We start from the raw sequence: 15,867 nt of genomic DNA on the forward strand, positions 1-15,867 counted from the left end.
TGAAAGTTACGTTTACCACGCGAATCCGGTTTACCATGAAAGTAAAGTTTACCACGGGAGTCCAGATTACCAAGAAAGTTACGTTTTCCACGGGAATCCAGTTTACCATGAAAGTTACGTTTACCATGGGAATCCAGTTTACCATGAAAGTTACGTTTACCACGGGAATCCGGTTCACCATGAAAGTTACGGTTACCACGGGAATCCAGTTTACGTGAAAATTACATTTACCATGGGAATCCAGTTTACCATGAAAGTTACGTTTACCATGGCAATCGAGTTTAACATGAAAGTTACGTTAATCACGGGAACCCAGTTTACCATGAAAGTTACGTTTACCACGGGAATCCAGTTTACCATGAAAGTTAAGTTTACCACGGGAATCCAGTTTACCATGAAAGTTACGTTTACCACAGGAATCCAGTTTACCATGAAAGTTACGTTTACCACGCGAATCAAGTTTACCATGAAAGTTACGTTTACCACGGGAATCCAGTTTACCATGAAAGTTAAGTTTACCACGGGAATCCAGTTTACCATGAAAGTTACGTTTACCACGCGAATCCAGTTTACCATGAAAATTACGTTTACCACGGGAATCCGGTTTACCATGAAAGTTACGTTTACCACGGAAATCCAGTTTACCATGAAAGTTACGTTTATCACGGGAATTCAGTTTACCATGAAAGTTACGTTTACTACAGGAATCCAGTTTACCATGAAAGTTACGTTTACTACGGGAATCCAGTTTACCATGAAAGTAAAGTTTACCACGGGAATCCAGTTTAACCATGAAAGTTACGTTTACCACGGGAGCCTAGTTTACCATGAAAGTAAAGTTTACCACGGGAATCCAGTTTACCATGAAAGTTACGTTTACCACGGGAATCTAGTTTACCATGAAAGTTACGTTTACCACGGGAATCCAGTTTACCATGAAAGTTACGTTTACCATGGGAATCCAGTTTACCATGAAAGTTACGTTTACTACGGGAATCCAATTTACCATGAAAGTTACATTTACCACGGGAATCCAGTTTACCATGAAAGTTACGTTTACCACGGGAATCCAGTTTACCATGAAAGTTACGTTTACCACGGGAATCCAGTTTACCATGAAAGTTACGTTTACCACGGGAATTCAGTTACCATGAAAGTAAAGTTTACCACGGGAATCCAGTTTTCGTGAAAATTACATTTACCACGGGAATCCAGTTTACCATGAAAGTTACGTTTACCACGCGAATCGAGTTTAACATGAAAGTTACGTTTATCACGGGAATCCAGTTTACCATGAAAGTTACGTTTACCACGCGAATCCGGTTTACCATGAAAGTAAAGTTTACCACGGGAATACAGTTTACCATGAAAGTTACGTTTACTACGGGAATCCAGTTTACCATTAAAGTAACGTTTACCACGGGAATCCAGTTTACCATGAAAATTACGTTCACCACGGCAATCCAGTTTACCATAAAAGTTACGTTTACCACGGGAATCCAGATTACCATGAAAGTTACGTTTACCACGGGAATCCAGTTTACCATGAAAGTTACGTTTACCACGGGAATCCAGTTTACCATGAAAGTTGCGTTTACCACGGGAATCCAGTTCACCATGAAAGTCAAGTTTACCACGGGAATCCAGTTTAACCATGAAAGTTCAGTTTACCACGGGAGCCCAGTTTACCATGAAAGTTACGTGTGCCACAGGAATCCAGTTTACCATGAAAGTTAAGTTTACTACGGGAATCCAGTTTACCATGAAAGTTACGTTTACCACGGGAGCCCAGTTTACCATCAAAGTAAAGTTTACTACGGGAATCCAGTTTACCATGAAAGTTAGGTTTACGAAGGGAATCCAGTTTACCATGAAAGTTACGTTTACCACGGGAATCCAGTTTACATTAAAGTAACGTTTACCACGGGAATCCAGTTTTCCATGAAAGTAAAGTTTACCACGGGAATACAGTTTACCATGAAAGTTACGTTTACCACGGGAATCCAGTTTACCATTAAAGTAACGTTTACCACGGGAATCCAGTTTACCATGAAAATTACGTTCACCACGGCAATCCAGTTTACCATGAAAGTTACGTTTACCACGGGAATCCAGTTTACCATGAAAGTTACGTTTACCACGGGAATCCAGTTTACCATGAAAGTTAAGTTTACTACGGGAGTCCAGTTTACCAAGAAAGTTACGTTTTCCACGGGAATCCAGTTTACCATGAAATTTAAGTTTACTACGGGAGTCCAGTTTACCATGAAAGTTACGTTTACCACGGGAATCCAGATTACCATGAAAGTTACGTTTACCATGGGAGTTCAGTTTACAATGAAAGTTACGTTTACCACGGGAATCCAGTATACCATGAAAAGTTACGTTTACCGCAGTAATTCAGTTTACCATGAAAGTTACGTTTACCACGCGAATCCAGTTTACCATGAAAGTTACGTTTACCACGGGAATCTAGTTTACCATGAAAGTTACGTTTACCACGGGGATCCAGTTTACCATGAAAGTTACGTTTACCACGCGAATCAAGTTTACCATAAAAGTTATGTTTACCACGGGAATCCAGTTTACCATGAAATTTTAGTTTACTACGGGAGTCCAGTTTACCATGAAAGTTACGTTTACCACGGGAATCCAGATTACCATGAAAGTTACGTTTACCATGGGAGTCCAGTTTACAATGAAAGTTACGTTTACCACGGGAATCCAGTTTACCATGAAAAGTTACGTTTACCGCAGGAATTCAGTTTACCATGAAAGTTACGTTTACCACGTGAATCCAGTTTACCATGAAAGTTAACTTTACCACGGGAATCCAGTTTACCATGAAAGTTATGTTTACTACGGGAATCCAGTTTACCATGAAAGTTACGTTTACCACGGGAATCCAGTTTACCATGAAAGTTAAAGTTTACCACGGGAATCCAGTTTACCATGAAAGTTAAGTTTACCACAGGAATCCAGTTTACCATGAAAGTTACGTTTACCACGGGAATCCAGTTTACCATGAAAGTTAAGTTTACTACGGGAGTCCAGTTTACCAAGAAAGTTACGTTTTCCACGGGAATCCAGATTACCATGAAAGTTACGTTTACCACGGGAATCCAGTTTACCATGAAAGTTACGTTTACCACGGGAATCCAGTTTACCATGAAAGTTACGTTTCCCACGGGAATCCAGTTCACCATGAAAGTAAAGTTTACCACGGGAATCCAGTTTAACCATGAAAGTTCAGTTTACCACGGGAGCCCAGCTTACCATGAAAGTTACGTGTGCCACAGGAACCCAGTTTACCATGAAAGTTAAGTGTACTACGGGAATCCAGTTTACCATGAAAGTTACGTTTACCACGGGAGCCCAGTTTACCATCAAAGTAAAGTTTACTACGGGAATCCAGTTTACCATGAAAGTTAGGTTTACCACGGGAATCTAGTTTACCATGAAAGTTACGTTTACCACGGGAATCCAGTTTGCCATGAAAGTTACGTTTACCACGGGGATCCAGTTTACCATGAAAGTTACGTTTACCACGGGATTCAAGTTTACCATGAAAGTTACGTTTACCACGGGAATCCAGTTTACCATGAAATTTAAGTTTACTATGGGAGTCCAGTTTACCATGAAAGTTACGTTTACCACGGGAATCCAGATTACCATGAAAGTCACGTTTACCATGGGAGTCCAGATTACAATGAAAGTTACGTTTACCACGGGAATCCAGTTTACCATGAAAAGTTACGTTTAACGCAGGAATTCAGTTTACCATGAAAGTTATGTTTACCACGGGAATCCAGTTTACCATGAAAGTTAAGTTTACCACGGGAATCCAGTTTACCATGAAAGTTAAGTTTACCACGGGAATCCAGTTTACCATGAAAGTTAAGTTTACTACGGGAGTCCAGTTTACCAAGAAAGTTACGTTTTCCACGGGAATCCAGTTTACCATGAAAGTTACGTTTACCATGGGAATCCAGTTTACCATGAAAGTTACGTTTACCACGGGAATCCGGTTCACCATGAAAGTTACGTTTACCACGGGAATTCAGTTACCATGAAAGTAAAGTTTACCACGGGAATCCAGTTTACGTGAAAATTACATTTACCATGGGAATCCAGTTTACCATGAAAGTTACGTTTACCACGCGAATCGAGTTTAACATGAAAGTTACGTTTATCACGGGAATCCAGTTTACCATGAAAGTTACGTTTACCACGCGAATCCGGTTTACCATGAAAGTAAAGTTTACCACGGGAGTCCAGATTACCAAGAAAGTTACGTTTTCCACGGGAATCCAGTTTACCATGAAAGTTACGTTTACCATGGGAATCCAGTTTACCATGAAAGTTACGTTTACCACGGGAATCCGGTTCACCATGAAAGTTACGGTTACCACGGGAATCCAGTTTACGTGAAAATTACATTTACCATGGGAATCCAGTTTACCATGAAAGTTACGTTTACCATGGCAATCGAGTTTAACATGAAAGTTACGTTAATCACGGGAACCCAGTTTACCATGAAAGTTACGTTTACCACGGGAATCCAGTTTACCATGAAAGTTAAGTTTACCACGGGAATCCAGTTTACCATGAAAGTTACGTTTACCACGGGAATCCAGTTTACCATGAAAGTTACGTTTACCACGCGAATCAAGTTTACCATGAAAGTTACGTTTACCACGGGAATCCAGTTTACCATGAAAGTTAAGTTTACCACGGGAATCCAGTTTACCATGAAAGTTACGTTTACCACGCGAATCCAGTTTACCATGAAAATTATGTTTACCACGGGAATCCGGTTTACCATGAAAGTTACGTTTACCACGGGAATCCGGTTCACCATGAAAGTTACGGTTACCACGGGAATCCAGTTTACGTGAAAATTACATTTACCATGGGAATCCAGTTTACCATGAAAGTTACGTTTACCATGGCAATCGAGTTTAACATGAAAGTTACGTTAATCACGGGAACCCAGTTTACCATGAAAGTTACGTTTACCACGGGAATCCAGTTTACCATGAAAGTTAAGTTTACCACGGGAATCCAGTTTACCATGAAAGTTACGTTTACCACGGGAATCCAGTTTACCATGAAAGTTACGTTTACCACGCGAATCAAGTTTACCATGAAAGTTACGTTTACCACGGGAATCCAGTTTACCATGAAAGTTAAGTTTACCACGGGAATCCAGTTTACCATGAAAGTTACGTTTACCACGCGAATCCAGTTTACCATGAAAATTACGTTTACCACGGGAATCCGGTTTACCATGAAAGTTACGTTTACCACGGAAATCCAGTTTACCATGAAAGTTACGTTTATCACGGGAATTCAGTTTACCATGAAAGTTACGTTTACTACAGGAATCCAGTTTACCATGAAAGTTACGTTTACTACGGGAATCCAGTTTACCATGAAAGTAAAGTTTACCACGGGAATCCAGTTTAACCATGAAAGTTACGTTTACCACGGGAGCCTAGTTTACCATGAAAGTAAAGTTTACCACGGGAATCCAGTTTACCATGAAAGTTACGTTTACCACGGGAATCTAGTTTACCATCAAAGTTACGTTTACCACGGGAATCCAGTTTACCATGAAAGTTACGTTTACCATGGGAATCCAGTTTACCATGAAAGTTACGTTTACTACGGGAATCCAATTTACCATGAAAGTTACATTTACCACGGGAATCCAGTTTACCATGAAAGTTACGTTTACCACGGGAATCCAGTTTACCATGAAAGTTACGTTTACCACGGGAATCCAGTTTACCATGAAAGTTACGTTTACCACGGGAATTCAGTTACCATGAAAGTAAAGTTTACCACGGGAATCCAGTTTTCGTGAAAATTACATTTACCACGGGAATCCAGTTTACCATGAAAGTTACGTTTACCACGCGAATCGAGTTTAACATGAAAGTTACGTTTATCACGGGAATCCAGTTTACCATGAAAGTTACGTTTACCACGCGAATCCGGTTTACCATGAAAGTAAAGTTTACCACGGGAATACAGTTTACCATGAAAGTTACGTTTACTACGGGAATCCAGTTTACCATTAAAGTAACGTTTACCACGGGAATCCAGTTTACCATGAAAATTACGTTCACCACGGCAATCCAGTTTACCATGAAAGTTACGTTTACCACGGGAATCCAGATTACCATGAAAGTTACGTTTACCACGGGAATCCAGTTTACCATGAAAGTTACGTTTACCACGGGAATCCAGTTTACCATGAAAGTTGCGTTTACCACGGGAATCCAGTTCACCATGAAAGTCAAGTTTACCACGGGAATCCAGTTTAACCATGAAAGTTCAGTTTACCACGGGAGCCCAGTTTACCATGAAAGTTACGTGTGCCACAGGAATCCAGTTTACCATGAAAGTTAAGTTTACTACGGGAATCCAGTTTACCATGAAAGTTACGTTTACCACGGGAGCCCAGTTTACCATCAAAGTAAAGTTTACTACGGGAATCCAGTTTACCATGAAAGTTAGGTTTACGAAGGGAATCCAGTTTACCATGAAAGTTACGTTTACCACGGGAATCCAGTTTACATTAAAGTAACGTTTACCACGGGAATCCAGTTTTCCATGAAAGTAAAGTTTACCACGGGAATACAGTTTACCATGAAAGTTACGTTTACCACGGGAATCCAGTTTACCATTAAAGTAACGTTTACCACGGGAATCCAGTTTACCATGAAAATTACGTTCACCACGGCAATCCAGTTTACCATGAAAGTTACGTTTACCACGGGAATCCAGATTACCATGAAAGTTACGTTCACCACGGCAATCCAGTTTACCATGAAAGTTACGTTTACCACGGGAATCCAGATTACCATGAAAGTTACGTTTACCACGGGAATCCAGTTTAACCATGAAAGTTCAGTTTACCACGGGAGCCCAGTTTACCATGAAAGTTATGTGTGCCACAGGAATCCAGTTTACCATGAAAGTTAAGTTTACTACGGGAATCCAGTTTACCATAAAAGTTACGTTTACCACGGGAGCCCAGTTTACCATCAAAGTAAAGTTTACTACGGGAATCCAGTTTACCATGAAAGTTAGGTTTACGAAGGGAATCCAGTTTACCATGAAAGTTACGTTTACCACGGGAATCCAGTTTACATTAAAGTAACGTTTACCACGGGAATCCAGTTTTCCATGAAAGTAAAGTTTACCACGGGAATCCAGTTTATCATGAAAGTTACGTTTACCACGGGAATCCAGTTTACCATGAAAGTTACGTTTACTACGGGAATCCAGTTTACCATGAAAGTTAAGTTTACCACGTGAATCCAGTTTACTATGAAAGTTAAGTTTACTACAGGAGTCCAGTTTACCATGAAAGTTAAGTTTACCACGGGAATCCAGTTTACCATGAAAGTTACGTTTACCACGGGAATCCAGTTTACCATGAAAGTTACGTTTACCACGGGAATCCAGTTTTCCATGAAAATTACGTTTACCACGGGAATCCAGTTTACCATGAAAGTTACGTTTACCACGGGAATCCAGTTTACCATGAAAGTTACGTTTACTACGGGAATCCAGTTTACCATGAAAGTAAAGTTTACCACGGGAATTCAGTTTAACCATGAAAGTTAAGTTTACCACGGGAATCCAGTTTACCATGAAAGTTAGGTTTACCACGGGAATCCAGTTTACCATGAAAGTTACGTTTACCACGGGAATCCGGTTTACATTAAAGTAACGTTTACCACGGGAATCCAGTTTACCATGAAAGTAAAGTTTACCACGGGAATCCAGTTTACCATGAAAGTTACGTTTACCACGGGAATCCAGTTTACCATGAAAGTTACGTTTACTACGGGAATCCAGTTTACTATGAAAGTTAAGTTTACCACGTGAATCCAATTTACTATGAAAGTTAAGTTTACTACAGGAGTCCAGTTTACCATGAAAGTTAAGTTTACCACGGGAATCCAGTTTACCATGAAAGTTACGTTTACCACGGGAATCCAGTTTACCATGAAAGTTACGTTTACCACGGGAATTCAGTTTACCATTAAAGTAATGTTTACCATGGGAATCCAGTTTACCATGAAAGTTATGTTTACCACGGGAATCCAGTTTACCATGAAAGTTACGTTTACCAAGCGAATCCAGTTTACCATGAAAGTAAAGTTTACCACGTGAATCCAGTTTACCATGAAAGTTACGTTTACCACGGGAATCCAGTTTACCATGAAAGTTACGTTTACCACGGGAGCCCAGTTTACCATGAAAGTAAAGTTTACCACGGGAATCCAGTTTACCATGAAAGTTCAGTTTACTAAGGGAATCCAGTTTACCATGAAAGTTCCGTTTACCACGGGAATCCAGTTTACCATGAAAGTTAAGTTTTCCACGGGAATCCAGTTTACCATGAAAGTTACGTTTACTACGGGAATCCAGTTTACCATGAAAGTTACGTTTACTCCGGGAATCCAGTTTACCATGAAAGTTAAGTTTACCATGGGAATCCAGTTTACCATGAAAGTTAAGTTTACCACGGGAATCAAGTTTACCATGAAAGTTACGTTTACCACGGGAATCCAGTTTACCATGAAAGTTACGTTTACCACGGGAATCCAGTTTACATTGAAAATTAAGTTTACCACGGGAATCCAGTTTACCATGAAAGTTACATTTACCACGCGAATCAAGTTTACCATGAAAGTTACGTTTACCATGGGAATCCAGTTTACCATGAAAGTTACGTTTAACACGGGAATCCAGTTCACCATGAAAGTTACGTTTACCACGGGAATTCAGTTACCATGAAAGTAAAGCTTACCATGGGAAACCAGTTTATGTGAAAATTACATTTAGCACGGGAATCCAGTTTACCATGAAAGTTACGTTTATCACGGGAATCCAGTTTACCATGAAAGTTACGTTTACCACGCGAATACAGTTTACCATGAAAGTAAAGTTTACCACGGGAATACAGTTTACCATGAAAGTTACGTTTAAAACGGGAATCCAGTTTACCATGAAAGTTACGTTTACCACGGGAATCCAGTTTACCATTAAAGTAACGTTTACCACGGGAATCCAGTTTACCATGAAAATTACGTTCACCACGGGAATCCAGTTTACCATGAAAGTTACGTTTACCACGGGAATCCAGATTACCATGAAAGTTACGTTTACCACGGGAATCCAGATTACCATGAAAGTTACGTTTACCACGGGAATCCAGTTTACCATGAAAGTTACGTTTACCATGGGAATCCAGTTAACAATGAAAGTTACGTTTACCACGGGAATCCAGTTTACCATGAAAGCTACGTTTACCACGCGAATCGAGTTTACCATGAAAGTTAGGTTTACCAAGGGAATTCAGTTACATGAAAGTAAAGTTTACCACGGGAATCCAGTTTACGTCAAAATTACATTTACCACGGGAATCCAGTTTACCATGAAAGTTACGTTTACCACGCGAATCGAGTTTAACATGAAAGTTACGTTTATCACGGGAATCCATTTTACCATGAAAGTTACGTTTACCACGCGAATACGGTTTACCATGAAAGTAAAGTTTACCACGGGAATACAGTTTACCATGAAAGTTACGTTTACCACGGGAATCCAGTTTACCATGAAAGTTACGTTTACCATGGGAATCCAGTTTACCATTAAAGTAACGTTTACCACGGGAATCCAGTTTACCATGAAAATTACGTTCACCACGGCAATCCAGTTTACCATGAAAGTTACGTTTACCACGGACATCCAGATTACCATGAAAGTTACGTTTACCACGGGAATCCAGTTTACCATGAAAGTTACGTTTACCACGGGAATCCAGTTTACCATGAAAGTTGCGTTTACCACGGGAATCCAGTTTACCATGAAAATTACGTTCACCACGGGAATCCAGTTTACCATGAAAGTTACGTTTACCACGGGAATCCAGATTACCATGAAAGTTACGTTTACCACGGGAATCCAGTTTACCATGAAAGTTATGTTTACCACGGGAATCCAGTTTACCATGAAAGTTACGTTTACCATGGGAATCCAGTTTACAATGAAAGTTACGTTTACCACGGGAATCCAGTTTACCATGAAAGTTACGTTTACCACGGGAATTCAGTTACCATGAAAGTAAAGTTTACCACGGGAATCCAGTTTACGTGAAAATTACATTTACCACGGGAATCCAGTTTACCATGAAAGTTACGTTTACCATGGGAATCCAGTTTACAATGAAAGTTACGTTTACCACGGGAATCCAGTTTACCATGAAAGTTACGTTTACCATGGGAATCCAGTTTACCATTAAAGTAACGTTTACCACGGGAATCCAGTTTACCATGAAAATTACGTTCACCACGGCAATCCAGTTTACCATGAAAGTTACGTTTACCACGGACATCCAGATTACCATGAAAGTTACGTTTACCACGGGAATCCAGTTTACCATGAAAGTTACGTTTACCACGGGAATCCAGTTTACCATGAAAGTTGCGTTTACCACGGGAATCCAGTTTACCATGAAAATTACGTTCACCACGGGAATCCAGTTTACCATGAAAGTTACGTTTACCACGGGAATCCAGATTACCATGAAAGTTACGTTTACCACGGGCATCCAGTTTACCATGAAAGTTATGTTTACCACGGGAATCCAGTTTACCATGAAAGTTACGTTTACCATGGGAATCCAGTTTACAATGAAAGTTACGTTTACCACGGGAATCCAGTTTACCATGAAAGTTACGTTTACCACGGGAATTCAGTTACCATGAAAGTAAAGTTTACCACGGGAATCCAGTTTACGTGAAAATTACATTTACCACGGGAATCCAGTTTACCATGAAAGTTACGTTTACCACGCGAATCGAGTTTAACATGAAAGTTACGTTTATCACGGGAATCCAGTTTACCATGAAAGTTATGTTTACCACGCGAATCCGGTTTACCATGAAAGTAAAGTTTACCACGGGAATACAGTTTACCATGAAAGTTACGTTTACCACGGGAATCCAGTTTACCATTAAAGTAACGTTTACCACGGGAATCCAGTTTACCATGAAAATTACGTTCACCACGGCAATCCAGTTTACCATGAAAGTTACGTTTACCACGGGAATCCAGATTACCATGAAAGTTACGTTTACCACGGGAATCCAGTTTACCATGAAAGTTACGTTTACCAAGCGGAATACAGTTTACCATGAAAGTTGCGTTTACCACGGGAATCCAGTTCACCATGAAAGTAAAGTTTACCACGGGAATCCAGTTTAACCATGAAAGTTCAGTTTACCACGGGAGCCCAGTTTACCATGAAAGTTACGTGTGCCACAGGAATCCAGTTTACCATGAAAGTTAAGTTTACTACGGGAATCCAGTTTACCATGAAAGTTACGTTTACCACGGGAGCCCAGTTTACCATCAAAGTAAAGTTTACTACGGGAATCCAGTTTACCATGAAAGTTAGGTTTACGAAGGGAATCCAGTTTACCATGAAAGTTACGTTTACCACGGGAATCCAGTTTACATTAAAGTAACGTTTACCACGGGAATCCAGTTTTCCATGAAAGTAAAGTTTACCACGGGAATCCAGTTTACCATGAAAGTTACGTTTACTACGGGAATCCAGTTTACCATGAAAGTTAAGTTTACCACGTGAATCCAGTTTACTATGAAAGTTAAGTTTACTACAGGAGTCCAGTTTACCATGAAAGTTAAGTTTACCACGGGAATCCAGTTTACCATGAAAGTTACGTTTACCACAGGAATCCAGTTTACCATGAAAGTTACGTTTACCACGGGAATCCAGTTTACCATTAAAGTAATGTTTACCATGGGAATCCAGTTTACCATGAAAGTTACGTTTACCACGGGAATCCAGTTTACCATGAAAGTTACGTTTACCAAGCGAATCCAGTTTACCATGAAAGTAAAGTTTACCACGGGAATCCAGTTTACCATGAAAGTTACGTTTACCACGGGAATCCAGTTTACCATGAAAGTTACGTTTACTACGGGAATCCAGTTTTCCATTAAATTACGTTTACCATGGGAATCCCGTTTACCATGAAAGTTACGTTTACTACGGGAATCCAGTTTACCATGAAAGTAAAGTTTACCACGGGAATCCAGTTTAACCATGAAAGTTACGTTTACCACGGGAATACAGTTTACCATGAAAGTTACGTTTACCACGGGAATCCAGTTTACCATGAAAGTTAAGTTTACCACGGGAATCCAGTTTACCATGAAAGTTACGTTTACCACGAGAATCCAGTTTACCATGAAAGTTACGTTTACCACGAGAATCCAGTTTACCATGAAAGTTACGTTGACCACGGGAATCCAGTTTACCATGAAAGTTAAGTTTACCACGGGAATCAAGTTTACCATGAAAGTTACGTTTACTACGGGAATCCAGTTTACCATGAAAGTAAAGTTTACCACGGGAATCCAGTTTAACCATGAAAGTTAAGTTTACCACGGGAGCCCAGTTTACCATGAAAGTAAAGTTTACCACGGGAATCCAGTTTACCATGAAAGTTACGTTTACCATGGGAATCCAGTTTACCATGAAAGTTACGTTTACCACGGGAATCCAGTTTACCATGAAAGTTACGTTTACTACGGGAATCCAATTTACCATGAAAGTTACATTTACCACGGGAATCCAGTTTACCATGAAAGTTACGTTTACCACGGGAATCCAGTTTACCATGAAAGTTACGTTTACCACGGGAGCCCAGTTTACCATGAAAGTAAAATTTACCACGGGAATCCAGTTTACCATGAAAGTTACGTTTACCACGGGAATCCAGTTTACCATGAAAGTTACGTTTACCACGGGAATCCAGTTTAGCATGAAAGTTACGTTTACTACGGGAATCCAATTTACCATGAAAGTTACATTTACCACGGGAATCCAGTTTACCATGAAAGTTACGTTTACCACGGGAATCCAGTTTACCATGAAAGTTACGTTTACCACGGGAATCAAGTTTACCATGAAAGTTACGTTTACTACGGGAATCCAGTTTACCATGAACGATACGTTTACTCCGGGAATCCAGTTTACCATGAAAGTTACATTTACCACGGAAATACAGTTTACCATGAAAGTTACGTTTACCACGGGAATCCAGTTTACCATGAAAGTAAAGTTTACCACGGGAATCCAGTTTACCATGAAAGTTACGTTTACCACGGGAATCCAGTTTAACATGAAAGTAAAGTTTACCACGGGAATCCAGTTTACCATGAAAGTTAAGTTTACCACGGGAATCCAGTTTACCATGAAAGTTACGTTTACCACGCGAATCCAGTTTAACCATGAAAGTTCAGTTTACCACGGGAGCCCAGTTTACCATGAAAGTTACGTTTACCACGGGAATCCAGTTTACCATGAAAGTTAAGTTTACCACGGGAATCCAGTTTACCATGAAAGTTACGTTTACCACGCGAATCCAGTTTACCATGAAAGTTACGTTTACCACGGGAATCCAGTTTACCATGAAAGTTACGTTTACCACGGAAATCCAGTTTACCATGAAAGTTACGTTTATCACGGGAATCCAGTTTACCATGAAAGTTAAGTTTACTACAGGAATCCAGTTTACCATGAAAGTTACGTTTACTACGGGAATCCAGTTTACCATGAAAGTAAAGTTTACCACGGGAATCCAGTTTAACCATGAAAGTTACGTTTACCACGGGAGCCCAGTTTACCATGAAAGTAAAGTTTACCACGGGAATCCAGTTTACCATGAAAGTTACGTTTACCACGGGAATCCAGTTTACCATGAAAGTTACGTTTACCACGGGAATCCAGTTTACCATGAAAGTTACGTTTACTACGGGAATCCAGTTTACCATGAAAGTTACGTTTACCCCGTGAATCCAGTTTACCATGAAAGTTACATTTACCACGGAAATACAGTTTACCATGAAAGTTACGTTTACCACGGAAATCCAGTTTACCATGAAAGTTACGTTTAACACGGGAGCCCAGTTTATCATGAAAGTAAAGTTTACCACGGGAATCCAGTTTAACCATGAAAGTTCAGTTTACCATGGGAATCCAGTTTACCATGAAAGTTACGTTTACCACGGGAATCCAGTTTACCATGAAAGTTAAGTTTACCACGGGAATCCAGTTTACCATGAAAGTAAAGTTTACCACGGGAATCCAGTTTACCATGAAAATTACGTTCACCACGGGAATCCAGTTTACCATGAAAGTTACATTTACCACGGGAATCCAGTTTACCATGAAAGTTAAGTTTACCACGGGAATCCAGTTTACCATGAAAGTTACGTTTACCACGGGAATCCAGTTTACCACGAAAGTTACGTTTACCATGGGAATCCAGTTTACCATGAAAGTAAAGTTTACCACGGGAGCCCAGTTTACCATGAAAGTTACGTTTACCACGGGAATCCAGTTTACCATGAAAGTTAAGTTTACCACGGGAATCCAGTTTACCATGAAAGTTACGTTTACCATGGGAATCCAGTTTAACATGAAAGTTACGTTTACCACGGGAATCCAGTTTACCATGAAAGTTAAGTTTACCACGGGAATCCAGTTTACCATGAAAGTTATGATTACCACGGGAATCCAGTTTAACATGAAAGTAAAGTTTACCACGGGAATCCATTTTACCATGAAAGTTACGTTTACCACGCGAATCCAGTTTAAATATGAAAGTTCAGTTTACCACGGGAATCCAGTTTACCATGAAAGTAAAGTTTACCACGCGAATCCAGTTTACCATGAAAGTTACGTTTACCACGGGAATCCAGTTTACCATGAAAGTTACGTTTACCACGGAAATCCAGTTTACCATGAAAGTTACGTTTATCACGGGAATCCAGTTTACCATGAAAGTTAAGTTTACTACAGGAATCCAGTTTACCATGAAAGTTACGTTTACTACGGGAATCCAGTTTACCATGAAAGTAAAGTTTACCACGGGAATCCAGTTTAACCATGAAAGTTACGTTTACCACGGGAGCCCAGTTTACCATGAAAGTAAAGTTTACCACGGGAATCCAGTTTACCATGAAAGTTACGTTTACCACGGGAATCCAGTTTACCATGAAACTTACGTTTACCACGGGAATCCAGTTTACCATGAAAGTTACGTTTACTACGGGAATCCAGTTTACCATGAAAGTTACGTTTACCCCGTGAATCCAGTTTACCATGAAAGTTACATTTACCACGGAAATACAGTTTACCATGAAAGTTACGTTTACCACGGAAATCCAGTTTACCATGAAAGTTACGTTTAACACGGGAGCCCAGTTTATCATGAAAGTAAAGTTTACCACGGGAATCCAGTTTAACCATGAAAGTTCAGTTTACCATGGGAATCCAGTTTACCATGAAAGTTACGTTTACCACGGGAATCCAGTTTACCATGAAAGTTAAGTTTACCACGGGAATCCAGTTTACCATGAAAGTAAAGTTTACCACGGGAATCCAGTTTACCATGAAAATTACGTTCACCACGGGAATCCAGTTTACCATGAAAGTTACATTTACCACGGGAATCCAGTTTACCATGAAAGTTAAGTTTACCACGGGAATCCAGTTTACCATGAAAGTTACGTTTACCACGGGAATCCAGTTTACCACGAAAGTTACGTTTACCATGGGAATCCAGTTTACCATGAAAGTAAAGTTTACCACGGGAGCCCAGTTTACCATGAAAGTTACGTTTACCACGGGAATCCAGTTTACCATGAAAGTTAAGTTTACCACGGGAATCCAGTTTACCATGAAAGTTACGTTTACCATGGGAATCCAGTTTAACATGAAAGTTACGTTTACCACGGGAATCCAGT

Source organism: Petromyzon marinus, chromosome 74 (assembly GCF_048934315.1).
Source record: "Petromyzon marinus isolate PM22_M1 ecotype Great Lakes invasive population chromosome 74, UKy_Petmar_22M1.pri1.0, whole genome shotgun sequence".
NCBI classification, from domain to species: domain Eukaryota; kingdom Metazoa; phylum Chordata; class Hyperoartia; order Petromyzontiformes; family Petromyzontidae; genus Petromyzon; species Petromyzon marinus.